Here is a 17,356-nt window from a genome sequence, read left to right as displayed (position 1 = left end):
TTTCAAAATTTTTACACAAGACAGTCCTCCTGCTCCTGTTGTCTTTAAAGGGCCATGAAACCCCCGTGTTTTCACACCTCTACTTTGGAAAAAGTCAGAAAAGTGGGCGTGTCCAGCTCTGTTTAGGGGGGAGTGTCGGAGGAACTAAAGTGGGATGGTGTGGGAGTGTCTATTTGGGCACGCGCCAGTTTCAGAGTCAAAATACACACACACAAACACACACACACACGGGAGAAAGTGATGGTGTTTACATGGACATCTGTAGTCGAATTGTTTGCCAAATTATTAAATGGTGGACTTTAACTGCAGTTTGGCTCTTTCATTCAGGGAATTCATTCATGTCCCTCGTGACAATTGAGATATTTGATTCGAGGAACTGCTCTAAGCGTATATTTTTCATGCAATGTTTGATACCGCATGGCGAATGACTCGGTGCAATAGTTAACTTGCACTCGGTGCAATAGTTAACTTAGTTCGATACGAACAAACTGAATAAACAAAGAGCACTGGTCGCTAACTTACCAAATCTGTAGAGACAGGACAATCACCAGCAACTAGAGCCGCGTCTTTATTAAGAGAAGACTACAAGCGAATCCGGATCTCAGCGTTTGCAGATGAGAACAGCTCTCAGGTAAACAATAATCCTCCTTAGACACGTAAGTTATTGTTGTCGAGCGTCGCGTACACTGTTAATCCACACGGTTTGGTTATTACTCAGCCTTACTCATGCATTAATGCATCACACTGTAAGACGTAATAAGACACACTCTGGTACAGGCATCCAGTCTGCACGCTGGAATACAACGCTATTATATCGTGGCCGCGACGCAGCTTCAAAAATTTGTTTCAAACCAGAAGTACGAATTTGCTTAAAATACTGCAAAAACAACCAATTTACACTTTTTAGCGAAATATAGGTGTCCTAATAGTGTTTTTAGCAGTGTGGGACACATATACGACTGTCAACAGCTCAAAAAAAATGTGTTTTGGTGTTTCGTGACCCTTTAAACCTTTTAACAGTCTTTGAACTAGGTATTTAGTAATCTTAAAAAAAGTAAAAAAAAATAAATAAATAATGAGTAACTAGGTTGATTAGGTTAAGTAGACAATATAGGTTGATTATTAGGCAAGTCATTGGACAACAATCAAAATAATCAATAATAGAGCCAATCAAATAAAATCATTTATATTTCATTCATTCATTTTCTTTTCGCCTTAGTCCCTTTATTAATCTGGGGTCGCCACAGCAGAATGAACTGCCACTTTATCCAGCATGTTTTTACGTAGCGCATGTCCTTCCAGCTGCAACACATCTCTGGGAAACATCCACACACATTCATTCACACACATACATTACGGACAATTTAGCCCACCTAATTCACCTGTACCACATGTCTTTGGGCTGTGGGGGAAACCAGATCACCCGGAGGAAACCCACGTGAACGCAGGGAGAACATGCAAACTCTACACAGAAACTCCAATTGATCCAGCCGAGGCTCGAACTAGCGACCTTCTTGCTGTGAAGCGACAGCACTACCTACTGCGCCACCATAGTTTTTTCTGTTTTTAAAGAAATTTAATATGACTATAAATTGATATTCTATTTTTATGCTATTAATATCAGCCCTAAATATCCTTTTAATATAAAAATTGATTTCATTTCAGCAAAACTAAAAGAAATGAGACTTTATACAAAAGAAAACATACAATAGGGAAATTTCCTTGCTCTTTTAAGCAGCACTTGGGAAAAGATTGAAAACGAATACAAGTATCATATAGGAAGACTAATCACTTTACCTTCAACTGTACCTGTTTTTGTGGTAGCTGTGATTACTGTTTAAGTTTAGTCTAAATATGTCTGTTTATATTCACTCATCAATGACATGCATACATATCTTTATTCATCATACGTTTATGTATATGTAAGTATGTGCATACCGGGATATTTGCACAATATCTCATTCATTTTCCTTCGGCTTAATCCCTTATTTATGAGGGGTTGCCACAGCGGAGTGAACCACTAACTATTCAAGCATTTGTTTTATGCAGCGGATGCCCTTTCAGCTACAACCCAGTACTGGGAAACACCCATACACTCTCACAATCACATGCTATGGCCAATTTAGTTGATACAATTCATCTATACCACAAGTCTTTCTACTGTGGGGGGAAAACCAGAGCACCCAGAGGAAACTCAAGCTAACACTATGAGAAAATGCAAACTTCACAAAGAAATGCCAACTGGCTCAGTCGGGACTTGAACCAGTTGCCTTCTCACTGTGAGGCGACAATGCTAACCACTGAGCCACCATACCATCTGCACAATATTTGCTTTTGAGCAATGAAAAGAGTCTAGAACATCTACAATTTATAAAATTATAGTTATTGTAAATGAAGTAAATTATTTAGCACAAAGGAAAACTAAATCTTTTTATGGACTACAACTTTAATTTTAGCATGCAAACATATGAAATGCACTAAAAGCTCAAAGGAAATTAAGTATGCAGTGACTACAATACGTGCAGTTGTGAATATTTCATTACTTACTCGCTGTATGTGGCCATTTTACGTCATATACATGATTTTTCTCTTATATAGAACACACAGCTGAAACCAGAATTATTAGCCCTTCTAATAATAAAGAAGATTTCTTTTAAACCCATTTCTAAACAATGGTTTTAAAAACTCATTTCTTAAAACTGATTTATTTTATCTTTTTCATGATGCCAGTACATACGGTAATATTTACTAGATATTTAGGTAACACTTTATTTTGATGGTCTGAGTAGTAGACTGTCTGCTTAATATCTGTTGATACTGCTCCTTAAACAGACATTTAACTGACTATAAAAAAACTTTACAAGAACATGTCAACCTACACTTACCCAAACCCCAACCTAACATTCTACTTATAATCTAATGAGACTTAGTTGGCATGTAGATGTAATGTAACTTAAATTCAACAAACGGACAATCAAAATAAAGTGTGCTGTTATTCTAGTGAAAATAAAACAAATAAGAAGTAGAAAGAAGTAGAAAGAAAAAAAAAAATGATAGTAAATACTCAGAAAAATTCAATGCTCTGTTAAACTTAAATATTATATATATTATATAATGTTGTATTATAATTATATATATATATATATATATATATATATATATATATATATATATATATATATATATATATATATATATATATATATATATATATACATATATACACACTACTATATATATAATAATATTATAACTACATGGTTTCCGCTGCATTTATTCTTCCATGACGGGGTGCCACACCAAAATTCATTCCCGCCACGGCTACATTACAGCTTCTCATTCAAAACAATCAGTCGTTGTTGTTTTTGTTTTTTTAATAGTTGGTTAGAAATCGCAACAAAACGTATTAAAAGGTGAGTGAATTATAACAGTGCAAACTTTTCTGTAACAGAAGTCGTGCTGTGCGTTGTTTAACCCTTTAAGGTTACATGCTGTCTGACTGACTGACAAGGCTGCGTGATGCGTAAGCCAGCAAACATGAAGTAGTTTTCAGTTATGATGAACACAGTTTCCATAATTATATTTTATAGATAAAGGTCTATGGTTCTGCATACAATGACTTTATCCATCTGGAGATTATAGCCGTTTCACATCTGCATTAATGCCATTCTGTAGGTCTATTGGAGACGTTCATAAATATTTAAATCTACTAAGTGTTGGAGACATACAGGTACTTGTTACATAAATGCACTAAACCATACTTCAGCAGCATTTATTTGAGAGCGCACAAAAAAATATGCACTTAAGCAGCGTATATTTGAGGGAGCGTGCAAGAATTTTGTGCATGAACAAAGAAATCAGCGTGCAAGCAAAGATATTCGCATGCTCTTATGAATGCGATATCCATTTGTAATACTGTGTTCACAGCATTTGTCAGTGAAATAACGCCATAGGTAGTTGGAAGATCTGTGTAAAAAGCTTACCGCCACAGCTAGAAAAAATTTGAGGAAACACTATATATATATATATATTGCATTTCCCTTTCTTCTTTATAATTTCCCTTTTTGATTACAGCAATAATTAACGGCTACATTTCTCTCTTTTGTTTACATTTAAGAGATTACACAATAAAACAAACGAAAAAACATGAACTTGAATATGTATTTAAACCAAACACAATAGAAAAGACCACTACACAAAGCATTTTCTGAGTAATAAATTTTTACTCCAGGGAGCCATGATCAAAACAATCTTGTTTATTTTGCCTTTATTTTTGACAAGGTGCACAAGTCGTACTGTTTTACCCTAAGTTGGACATTTGGTTCGCTCCAGTACACCCAGTTAAAACCGCATAGCAGCGCTTCTCCATAGAGTTCAAAGGGCCACTCAGCAAATGACTCACATGGGCCTGGCCTGCTTCTGTGCTCAGCACGCCACAACAATCAATGTGCCTCTCTCTCTCTGTCTGCTGAATACTCTCTTTCTGACTCATTTCTACTCTCTCCTTCTGTCTCGCTCCCTGTTCGGTCACTCCCAATGAGTTCGAGCAGAGTGAAAGATCAACAGCAGTTTGCCAGCACATCCATGGGGAGGGAAGAAACGGACAAAAAAAAATGCGCATGAGAAACTGCCATGATGAAAAGAGGAAGAGACAAAAATCAATGGAGTTGATAGGGCTGCAATGAGTTACAGCATGCCAGGGAGTAAGTTCATGCCCAGTGGTTTAAAAAGCACACAGTGACGTTTGCAGTACAGAAGAAAAAAATGAGCTAGAGGGATGCTTGAGACAAGTAATTCAAGCAAATTATACTATGTCATGTCAAAATCAACAAAAAAGGGTAATGCTTTAGATTGGGGAACATATTTTGCCTTCAATAAACTCTGTAGTTGTGATTCATGTTTAAGTATGCTGGGGAATCTAGAAATGTTTTCTGGTTTTCTGGTGACATAAGCGTTGTCAGTTAGTAAAGGGATACACAATTAGCAGCAAAAATGAGTTTAGATAGATTTGCTTTACTAAAAATGCAGCAAGTAAAACAGTAAATAAAATTATTAAAAAGTAATGAAACATCTACAGTACTTGATTTTAAATGTTGCTTGAGATTCTATTCAAGCAAATGAACTTGTGCACTATACAGTTCTTACCAGGTCTAGAAAATATGACCATATCACCCCAATTTTATCCTCCTTACACTGGCTGCCTTTTAAGTTCTGTATTGATCATAAAATATTGCTTCTTACCTATAAAGCTTAATGTAAAATAATCTAGCTCCTATTTGTCTAACCAACCTTCTGCCTCCCTACAATCCAACCCGCTCTTTAAGATCTCAAAACTCAGGGCTTCTGGTAGTACCTAGAATAGCAAAGTCTACTAAAAGAGGTCAAGCCTTCTCATTTATGGCTCCTAAACTCTGGAATAGCCTTCCTGATAATGTTTGTGGCTCAGACACACGTTCTCAGTTCAAAACTAGATTAACTAGATACCTATCTTTTTAGCAAAGCATACAAACAGTGCATAATCTCGGGTCAGGCTGTCTCCTGAACAGATGCTGTGGTGGTCTTGGAAAAGCGGAGAGCATAAGTCTGATTCCTGAAAGACCACAGTGACAGACGAATCTTCGCATTGATCTCATGGGCCAGCCTGAACACCACTGGTGACCTCCTCACACCTGCAACTTCTTCATGATGGACGTCCAGTGTTCTCCAACCTCTGGCGCCTGGACTGCAGCTCTGCACAAGACTTTTGGCCAAAAGAGAAATGGTCGTGCCCAACTGAGCCTGGTTTCTCTCAAGGTTTTTTCCTTCACTTTCCCATTTGGTGAAGTTTTGTTTCCCACCACTGTCGCCACTGGCTTGCTTGGTTTGGGACTTGTGGAGCTGCGCATTGATGGATTTGCTCTTCAGTGATTGCACTTTTAGCAGTAAGAATTAAACTACACTGAACTGATCTAAACTGAATATCAACTCTGAAAACTGGACTGAAGCAGTTTCGATTTACTAGAACTTCTATGATAAGCTTTGACACAATCTACATTTTAAAAGTGCTATAAAAACAAACATGAATTGAATTTAACTCAACTATAAAACCAAGCATGTTACAGAATTAAAATCCTTCCAGGAAATTTGCCCTAAACCATGCTTTTAAAAACAAATTTTTATGAGTACTGTCAAATTATTCTATTCGAGTCGACAAAACAGTAAATTAAATTATAATACCACGTAAATACTTTGTGTACAACTGAAACTTAATTCAAGTACATTTCTGAAACATAGTTTCTGTATGTAAAATGCAGAGATAGGGGACTCGAGTCACATAACTTGACTCAAGTCAGACTTAAGTCACAAAATTTAGGACTTGAGACTTGCTTGACAAATATCCAAAAGACTCGACTTGACTTGAACTTGAGTGTCATGGCTTGAGACTTGACTTGAACTTGAGTTAAATGATTCGAAATAAGTCGTTTTTGTTAAATACACAACCGTTTATTATATATTACATTTAAAAATGAAACAAAACCGAAAGTTCTAAGTCACGCATGCGCAGTATTTAGTTCAGAAGAACCGCTTTAAATGATTCATTAGATTCATTTAAAAGATTCATTTGCTATTAGGCCATCAGATAATGCAGTGATGAATAACGGAAGGCGCTCCGCCAAAGATAGCCTATTTTACGGGTTCAAAGATTGCAAACAAGACGGCTAATCAAAGTTTATACTATTTAGTATACTTTACTTGGGCAGGCCATCTAAGTATATTTAGTGACACAGTTTTTACAGTTATTATCATTGTTCTACACTGTTTTGTATCCGCCCAAACATCCGCGATCGATGTAGTGGAAAATCCTCTCCCGTTACTCGTTTCCTTCTGTGCGTGCGCCCATGAACTGTCAGCATCCCTGCCCTGCAGACCCAGAAAGAAATATTTGTGACTTAAAAATTCATCTGGCCAGGTTTCTAAATGTCCTAAATGTCCAGAATTTGACTTTTGCTTTCTAAAGTTGTCGTTCATTAATCGTATGTGTTTTTGCATTTTTATATTTACGCCTGCTTTCGCTTGGCTTTGCAGCTGACTGCTCACACAATCGCGAGAGAAACATAATTCATTCTTGAATCTAAATGACCCAGAATAACTTTACTGTATACTCGGAGAGGACGAAATGACTGGTCTAAACTGGCTGCAAATTATACCTACACCATTAGTAGTAGAATGCATTTGCCTTCTTTAAATAATCTGCACATTTAAATCTTGTAAATATGATTATTTATGAATATTTTTAGAGATATTCTATTTTTATTCTTTTTTTTGCCATTTATTTCTCATTTGCTTTAAATTTTATTAATTTGATGATGTCATTAGGCTAATACATAGGCTATTTCATATACATATCTAAAATGCTTTTGCAATCAAGTTTGCTTTGAACTTGAAAGAGAGAGAGAGAAGCAGATTTGACCTGTGAGCATAGACTGTAAAATATATGGACGTAGTATCCGTGACGTCACCCATAGGTTTCTAAAGAGCGCAAAAGAAGCCACAAGTAGGCGCGGCCAACCGTCACCATTTTGTTCGCACCCACGGCGGGATACCAAACAAGGGCAAAGAGGCGGAGAGTCGGAGCTACAGAAACCTGCTGGCATTTAGTTTAGACCTGGTTCAGACACACTTTACTTTGGGAGAACGCTTAATACTTTATCACCTGTGACTCGTTTGTATTCTGACCACTTGTGCTTGGTTGTATACTATATCAATAAAGTGTTTAGACTTTTAAAAACACTGCTGTAATACATTGAGCCACTAAACACTGTTCTTATGGGGTTTTTCAACAGGAGGAAAACAGGAACAATTACTTCCAAACACTTCAGATATAGTCTGTGTTAGTGAATGTAAGACTATTGATGAAATCCAGCATAACACTGTATGACAATGCTTCAGATGACTGTTCTAGAGCCTACAGCTAATCAATCTGACAGATTCTGAAGTGCATTACAGCTCTAAATATAAATATAAACGATAAATGATCTTAAATAAGACATATACATGTATAGAGATGGTATATAAGTATATAACTTTACTCACATGGGAAACGGAGGCCACGTGAATGGTTTGTGAGCACAATTAAGTGCACTCAGCATGCCATGCCATCTAATAATTGTAGGAAACAAGTCCAAAAGGCAGTTGACTGTGTAAAGCCACATAAAACAACACAGAAATACGATAAATATGCCGAGTTCAGTGGCTAATCTGCAGGATTCAGCTGAGGTGACGTGACGGCGACCAACGAGACCTAGCTGTCACTCAAGTGGCCACGCCCTTAATTATGCAAACTTAATATAACTTAATATAAAGGAAACGGATGAGTTATAAAAAAATTCACCCCCTCACAGTTGTCATGAAGGGTAATATTAGCTGTATTAACCAAAATCTTTTTTTGTACCAGGCTGTAAACACCTTTTTTTATGCTGTAAAGTTGGCCATTCTAACAGTGGGCTCAATTGAAATTTGCTCTGTTTTGGAGCCAGAAGCGGCCAGGACTAGCGGAATTTTGGATGAATTGCAGTTTTAGTTACTTCCGTATTGGCTTCCTGAGGGAGAGCGGGAGATTGCCGCTTGCCTGTGTGCGGTGCACATGCATTGCTCCTGAATAGGTAAGAGAAAATGAATGTTTTTTTTTTTTTTACTTTAACCCACTGAAAGTAAACAGTGTATAAAATTGTTAAAATAAATGAAATTATTGTAAAAAAAAATTATATGTTTTGTTTGTCACATATAGATAACTATTTATGTGATGTGGGTAAATAGTGTCTTTCAATGCGGTTACCATTGCAAGTATATTTCAAACCTGTGAGAAACACTGATAGTATTGTATTTTTAATATTTAACGTTTATGTTTTTGACATGTTAGGAGTCAAGTTTATTAAAAAAAAAAGATTGCATTAAAACAATATGTTAAATGCTATATTCCAGTTTTTTACTCAAATGCATTTTTTTTAAACTGTCGGGGGGAAATGAAGAATTAAGTTAGGCAAAACAAGAAACCATTTCAGACCATGGATCTCAAAACCATGTCTGTAACGTATGTGTGAAATGGGCTATATATATTACCTGGATTCTAAAGGTTCAAAATTGCCTTTAGAGTTCATTCTTAGCAATTCATATTTATAATCAAAACATTTTTATTGGAGTTATTGAAATGTACAAAATGTCTTCGAGGAAGATGATAATGTTTTTTTGTAATAAAAGAAAAAATATATCATTTTGATTCAATAATTTTTCCCCCCAAAATTGTACCTGTGCACTTTAAGATTGGTTTTGTGATTTAGGGTATCATTTAATTAAAAGTATAATATTTTAATGGCTTTGAAGTTAGCACACGCATTATATATATACTGTGTTAGATTGATTTGAATGTGACTTGCTAGACCAAGCTACGACTTGACCTGACTTTAAATAAGCAGTGACTTGACTTGACTTGAGACTGACAAAAATTGACTTAACTTGCGTGAGACTTGAAGGTTATGACTTGAGACTTGCTTGTGACTTGCACATGTGTGACTTACTCCCACCTCTAGTAAAATGTAATTAAATTGCATTTACCCAGTAAAATCATGTTATTTAACTGATGTCATATTTTGTATGGTTAACTGTTAGTTAAAAATAGCACCAGCACATCTGCATGTTCAACAGATTTATTTAGTTTTCCTAAGCTTGACTGTTAGGGTTTGACTTTGTGTAACAAATTACAGCCGCACAAGCAAAGGAAGCAAAAACTTATAAATGGATGACAGAATGAAACCACCAATAAAGTTCAAATTACAGCAGTCAGTTGTAGGTAATGAAGATAAAGATCTTAGTGTAGGTGAGGGAGTAACTGTATTAAAACACAGAGAAAGGCAGAGATTATTAATGAGTGGAATCTTGACTGTTATTACTCATATATACTCAAAATGAATCATCCAATTCAACTCAACTCAACTCTCTGCTTTGTCTACACAATTGCACTTTCTTGAGAACAGTGAATGGACAAAGAGATTAAAAGTGCTGTTATTGTGCCTAACTACTTGATACCACAGTTCTAAACACAATATTAGTTACACAATACATATTGGTATATATTTAATGTATTAAAACATTACTTATACATCTGAGCCAATGTAATCACAAATGTGCATACTGCTTAGAGGGAATAGTCAAGAATTCAAATCTCTGAACATTAGCATGACAGAAAGGGAATCTCTCATAGAGATGTCTCTATAGGGCTGCACGATAAAAAAATAATTAAATAAATAAATCTTTCTGCGATACATATTGCGATATTAAGTATAATTTTACCAGATGATGGTAAATGGCTCAATATGGTAACAATTCATAATTTTAGGACAATTTTTAGAAAAGTAAAATATGCTAAAATTAATATACTATATTAACTATATATATATATATATATAACTATACTATACTATATTATAAGTAAAATATGCATAAAATATACTAAAACAATCACAAACGTTGATAAATACAGTACAGCAAAGATACAAACTAAATAAACAGTATGTTATGGATTTATGGAAGTCTAACAGTATACAGTGCAACATGTAAAATGAACCAGTATAGTCTTCACTGTGTTTATACATAAATACAATTACAACTAAAAGTTACAAACATTGCTCATATCCTGCAATGTGACTATTGCAGATTGCGCACATTGCGATATCAATGCTGAATCGATATATTGTGTAGCCCTATTCTCTATGAATACAAGTATATGGTTTACACATTATTATTACCAAGTACTTTTTCTTTTAAAGTATATATATTGTACATAGTAGGTCTGATGGATTTTAAAAGAATAATACACAGAATTACATGGCACTCCTGCATAAAACTCATCAGCAAAACTAAGGAAACAAGATGCTAATTGAAAAATTGCTTTAAATTAATTTTGATTACCGACGGTTATCTTTGTATAATTAAATGATCGGTCCAATAATAAGGAATCATGCAAGCCTGTCTGCTATTATATGGAAATAATAGAAAGACTAGTAAGAGAGTAATAACCCATCAAAACATTGACATTATAGTATTCTGTAAGCATAGAAATGTTACAAAAGAAACCCTTTAGAGACGTCATTGATTTTCCTCCATAACTCATTTGTATTCAGAATGATTTGTTGGTGCATATACAGTATCAAGGGCATATTTTCTGTAACCATTTGTGAATTCAGAGCAAACTTTCTTTTTCTCTTGTGGAAAATTTCACACACACAGCCAAAAATAGACCTGAACTGTTCCTATGGGACACTGTCCAACGCAATAGCTCTGAATTACACACAATATTTTTGATTCCCAAAATTAAACTCTCCTTTCAGCCAGCCAAACATGACATCAATACACATGATCTAGGATAAATAATAGAAAAATGTGTCATAACTGTACTAATCCACTTGATAAACATGTGCCAAATCATTACAACAACACTGTAGCTGACAAAAATAGTTTGGAATTGAGCCCTAGTGCTCAATAGTGAGAGGCTTGAATTCTGGCTACTGTTAAAATGACTCTTATCCCACACTTAGATTCACAATTAAGCAAAGGTTAGCTACAATTTGCAAGGTGGATTAAATAACCAAGCTTATATTTTTTTATATTTCGCAAAGCTTTAGAGTGAGATTAAAACATTCCTCTGTGTGCTATTCTGGATGGGCTAAGAAAAAAGACTAATGTTCCTAAACAAAAAACATGTTTTAATTCATTAAACTACATTTAATACCTGTTACATCTTTACTCTGCATTCCACTCTGTCTAGTATATAGTCGTGTCCACACAGGCTTCAAAGTGCACTCAATCGTGGATGAGTGCAGATGGGCTGCGTTCCGCTTCACTTTTATATAAAGTCCCGAAATTCCCTAAGGATTTAGCCTCATGGGAATCCTTCCTGCCATTCTGAAGTGTGTTCCACTTGATGAAGTGGATAAGGGAAGTTTATATGGACTGATCCTCAAAAACCTTGAAATTTGGAGGGGCAAGTATACTCATCTACACTTCTGATGCCTTGAGATGCCTTGTTAAATCTCAAACTTAAGTAGAGGAGAGGTTTATTTTACTTAAATTGAGTGAATGAGCTATCAACAGAGTAACCTATTTTGCTTACGAGTTGTGTTGTGGATGAAATTATATTGGCAGATATGTACAGTATTTTGTTGTATTTTGAAGCTATAATGTAAAGTTAAAAGCAGTCATGAATAGCAAACTCTGCATAAGCAGATGTCCTATCGCTGAGCTTTAACTGCAATTTTTACTGAAGAGAAAGGACAACACTAAACATAGCGTTGTCCTTTCTCTTCAGTAAAAATTGCAGTTAAAGCTCAGGGACATGAAGCTTAAACATACATTAAATACAATACTCATAAGCTTACAGTTTTACCTCAAATTACCTCAAATTACAAATTTATATGACACATTTCACAAGAAATGTGATGAATTGACATAAGGTACAATTAAACATACCTCATTCCGCTTCAATGTGGCGCTAAATAAATTTATCTTTTGTATATCCTGCATTTTGCATTCTGACGAGCTCTAAAGTGGTGGTTGAGTTGTTGTTTAGTGACGTTTTGAAAACAAACTGGTGGAGCTTACTTTGACTTTTGCTATGGAGTAAAACGTTTTAAACCTTATAAATTGGCAGTCATAATTTTCTAAAACTTTAAAATTTGTTGAATGATTACTATCAGATTGTTTTTTTTTTTTTTTTTTTTTAAGAATAATTATTTCTTAAAATGTTTTTTTATATTATACCAATCCTGTTTGCACTAGTTTCATTTCCCTGCTACCTTCCAAACAATTTAAAGTGAATATTTTATGTCTGCTAAAATACATTAGAAATGTAAATTTATCATTCACCAGGCCACCCGCAATCCTTCCGGTGCTCCCGATGACCAGTCTGCAACAATCACTAGAGTGTGTATTGTCAAAGACTGAACTGTTGCTTGTACTTGCACTGCAGTGCACTGGTCTACAAGCCCTGCCTCTCCTCTTTAGGAAGGTTCTTGAATCCCCATGATGACAAACATTATGTCATGCTGACAGTTTGTGCACCACACATTTTTCCATGTAGGAGGTGAGAAAAAAAACAAATTCCTTGCTGTCTGGAACACATCATAAGTATACTTTGGCTTAAGTTTTTTCATGTCAAGCTTTTTAATATGCCCCCACTTCATACTCTGGAGAAAATCAAACAGAATGCTTTTGCCTCTGAAATCCAATTTATATGTGTGTGTGTGAATTAAGGTTATCTATAAGCTAGAGACAGCATTCACATTTAGAAAACCATACAAAACTTCTAATTTCTCACTTCAGCCAAATGACTTGCTGTGTATTTAAGCTCCACCGTAAAAAAATAATAATTATTATATATATATATATATATATATATATATATATATATATATATATATATATATATATATATATATATATAGTGCATCTGGGAAGTATTCATAGCGTTTCCCTTTTTCCACATTTTTTATGTTACAGCCTTATTCCAAAATGGATTAAATTTATTGTTTCCTCAAAATTCTACACACAATACCTCATAATGACAATGTGAAAAAAGGTTTTTGAAATAATTGCACATTTATTAAAAATAAAAAACCTGAAAAATCAGATGTACAAAAGTATTCACAGCCTTTGCTCAATGTTTTGCTGATGCACCTTTGGCAGTAATTACAGCCTCAAGCCTTTTTGAATATGATGCCACAAGCTTGGCACACCTGTCCTTGGGATTTTTTGCCCATTCCTCTTTGAAGTACCTCTCAAGCTCTATCAGTTTGGATGGGAAACAACTGTGTACACTGTACAGCCATTTTCAGATCTCTCCAGACATGTTCAATAGGATTTAGATCTGGGCTCTGACTGGGCCACTCAAGGACATTCACCAAGTTGTTGTGAAACCACTCCATTGATATTTTGGGGTGTGCTTTTGGTTAATTTCTTACTGGAAGATGAACCGTCACCCCAGTCTGAGGTAAAGAGCAGGTTTTCATACAGGATGTCTCTGTACATTGCTGCATTCAGCTTTTCCTCTATGCTGACTGCTCTTCCAGTTCCTGCTGCTGAAAAACATTACCACAGCATGATGCTGCCACTACAATGCTTCTGTCACGATCACCAGTGATCTAAGAAGATCGCTGGTACACACTCACATTCACATGAACTACAAATCCGACATGTTATGGACTATATATTCAGTCATGCAACACACACACACACACCTGCTCCAACTCATCATTGGTTGCAAACACTCACACAGCTGAAGTTGCTTAAAGACTGATTACTTGGACTATAAGTATAGCACAAACACACACAATGTTGCTGAGTATTGTTTACTGTATAGTGACATTACAACGTGTTTCCTTTGTCTTGCTTTGCTGTGTTTTTGATCCTTGTCTCGTTTATTTGTTTAATCTTGTTTGCTGCCTGCCTTGTGACATCTGCCTGTTATTTTGACTACAACTCTGGTTTGCCCCTGTATTGACCACTGCTTACCTGACCTTGCCAATTAACCTGTATTTGTCAGCGTTACTTCACTGTTTTGAAAAGCTAACATCTACACATTTTTCTATGTTTCACAGACAAAAAAAAAAAAAAAAAAACTAGAAGCATATAGTTAAGAAATTAATTTGATGAATTTATATTTAATTTAAACCATATTATATTATATTATATTATATTATATTATATTATATTATACAGAGGGTCATCAACACAAGTAATGCAATAAACATTATTTATCAAAATGAGATGAAACAAACATGTAATGTACAGTACATAACTGATAAGTAAAAAAAATAAAAATAAAAATAATAATTGCAACAAATAAAGCACAAAAAACAAAGCATCATCCAGGGAATTCCGTGAAATTTTGTTATTCACTGTATATATAAAGGAAATTAATTTAGTTAATGGGTTAGCTTTTTTTAATACCCTTTTTACCTTTAAAATGACTGCCATTTTGTTTACAGTGTTTTCATCAAAATTACTGAGCAATCACATGCTCTCTAATATCTAAATTCATCACAATTGCATTTTTCTGTATGGTGAATGGCACATAGAGGGTAAGCAATACAGACAATGTAAATATGCTTTCCACTATGGTAAATTAAGTCTACTGTCAAGTGAACCACATGAACACAGTCTGTACATACATAGCTGTGTGGTCTTATTATGGCACGACAGTTTGAATTGGATCATATGCGAGTTGGTGCAGGCCAAAAAACATATCAGACCAGTTTGAAGTCTACACTTCATGCTGTATTTTAAAGACATCTTAGCATTGCATTTATAGACTGCAGCTATCATGAGTCAAATGTACTTTAACTCAATGACACTGATTTGCAGATTTGTGATAGAAACTACATTTTCTCAGATATTTACTTTAAAAAGGAGAGAAAATTCCATCACGTCAAACAAAGCTGTGCAAGGTACTTCATTGATAAAAAAAAAATGTCTATTGAGAAACAGTTCTAAATTATTGAATGGTGCAATATTATATAAAGTTCATCATTATGATTGGATAAACATATAATGTCAAAACATTTATTTCCATAATGCTTTTACCAGCAATCACATTCCAATCACCATTTAAAGACAATGAATCAACAGATAATTTGTGACAAACAAATGAGTTATGAATTATCAAAAAAAAGAAAAAAAAAGAATGAAAAGAAAAAAAGAAAAAAAGAAAGAAAGTAGATCAGTGTGTACGTGTTGTTTTAATTGTGGTTAGTATGTTCTCACCAATTAGGACATGTTCCTTAATTCAACACTCCAATCAGTCAATCAGATTTATGGGATCATTTTAGAGTTTATGTTAAGTTTAGGCTTAGACCAAGACAGCTAGAGTTATGTATTTTCACACCATTGTTATCGAACTATAAATTCCCCTATATTGGGAATAATTTACAGTTAGGGTTAGGGATTAGGTATGGGTTATATTTTCCAACAGGAATGATGTGGATCATTGATCATGTGGATGTGTGATTAACTTGTGGAGCTGCTCATCGATGGATTTGCTCTTGCGTTCAGACTTTCAGCAGTGAAACTTAAACTAAACTGAACTGAATTAAACTGAACTTTAACTCTGAAAACTGGACAGACAGTTTCAATTAACTAGAATTTCAAGCTGCTTTGACACGATCTGCATTGTAAATAGACTATAGAAATAAAGATAAACTGAATTGAAAATTGAACATAAATGTTAGTCCAGGGTTTCTGCAGGATTCAGCAAGCTAAATTTAAGAATTCTTAACACATTTTTAAGACTATCATGAATGAAATTTTAGACTCGTACAGGGCAAAAAGCTAAGGAGTTTTCCGAATGGCCCAGTTGGAAAAAAAAATGTATATGCCCTATCAAACTTTATAATTAAATACATTTAAAAATACCTTCATAATAATTAATAATTTTAAAAAATAAAGCTTTTAGTTAATTCTGAGCAAAATATTTTAAGTATTTTAAGTTGTCTACTTACACTTTATTTCAACATAACCTTTCTGACAAAAAAAAAAATTGAATGATGTTTTTAAGGTTTTAAAACCTATAATAAAATAAATGTCTGCACAACAGTCTGTTATGGTCAGCTTCCTCAGCAGTAAATACATGGAGAACTTTTAAACAAATGTTATTGTAAGGAAAATAATTACACCATTATGGTTCAAGTTTTATTGAGATGGATTGTTGGTGATTGAATGGGTATTGGCCAGATTGGGTAGCTATATATATTTCTTTATTTAACCAGATAAAAACCCATTGAGATCAAGATCTCATTTACAAGTGTGACCTGGCCAAGAGGTCTGCAACACATAACTTACAAAAAATAATAATCAATAAAAAGTAAGATAATATAAAAATACAGTTTACAGTAACATTATAGTGTGTTAAAAACACATTCATTGAGAAATTTACTGTTGTTGTTTATTATAAAGGATAGAGCAAAATGATTTATTTGGGATAAGCTCAGACATTTTTTGTTTTGACTGAAGAGTAATGCAGGACGAGGGGGTGGAATGACTAAAGGGTCGCCTCCCCATTTCAGTTCGAACCCAGGGAACAGTCAAATAATAAGATTCACTTAAACGCGGCATACTGGCTTTTTGACTTATGAGGAAGAGAACTTGGGTATAAAGGCACAGGAGCCAGAAGAGCCTTGTAGACCTGAGTTATCCAGTGGGTGTACCTTCTTACATTCTGAGAAAGCCACTCAGCTTTGGCTTACAGTTCACAATGGTGAGTTAGTATACGCCAGCCTTTAACAAACCTCAGAGCGCTGTGATAAAGACAGTTTTAAAGGCTGAAACCATT

General features: G+C 34.7%; 1 protein-coding gene across 47 annotated transcripts in view; it reads right to left on the bottom strand.

Moving 5' to 3' along the window:
- The window catches only part of dgkg (diacylglycerol kinase, gamma), a 246,909-nt gene that overhangs the window by 173,074 nt on the left and 56,479 nt on the right, over nt 1-17,356 (bottom strand). The gene's annotated exons all lie outside the window — the stretch shown is intronic.

Source organism: Danio rerio, chromosome 9 (assembly GCF_049306965.1).
Source record: "Danio rerio strain Tuebingen ecotype United States chromosome 9, GRCz12tu, whole genome shotgun sequence".
NCBI lineage: Eukaryota > Metazoa > Chordata > Actinopteri > Cypriniformes > Danionidae > Danio > Danio rerio.
This window is presented reverse-complemented; position numbering and strand designations above follow the sequence as displayed.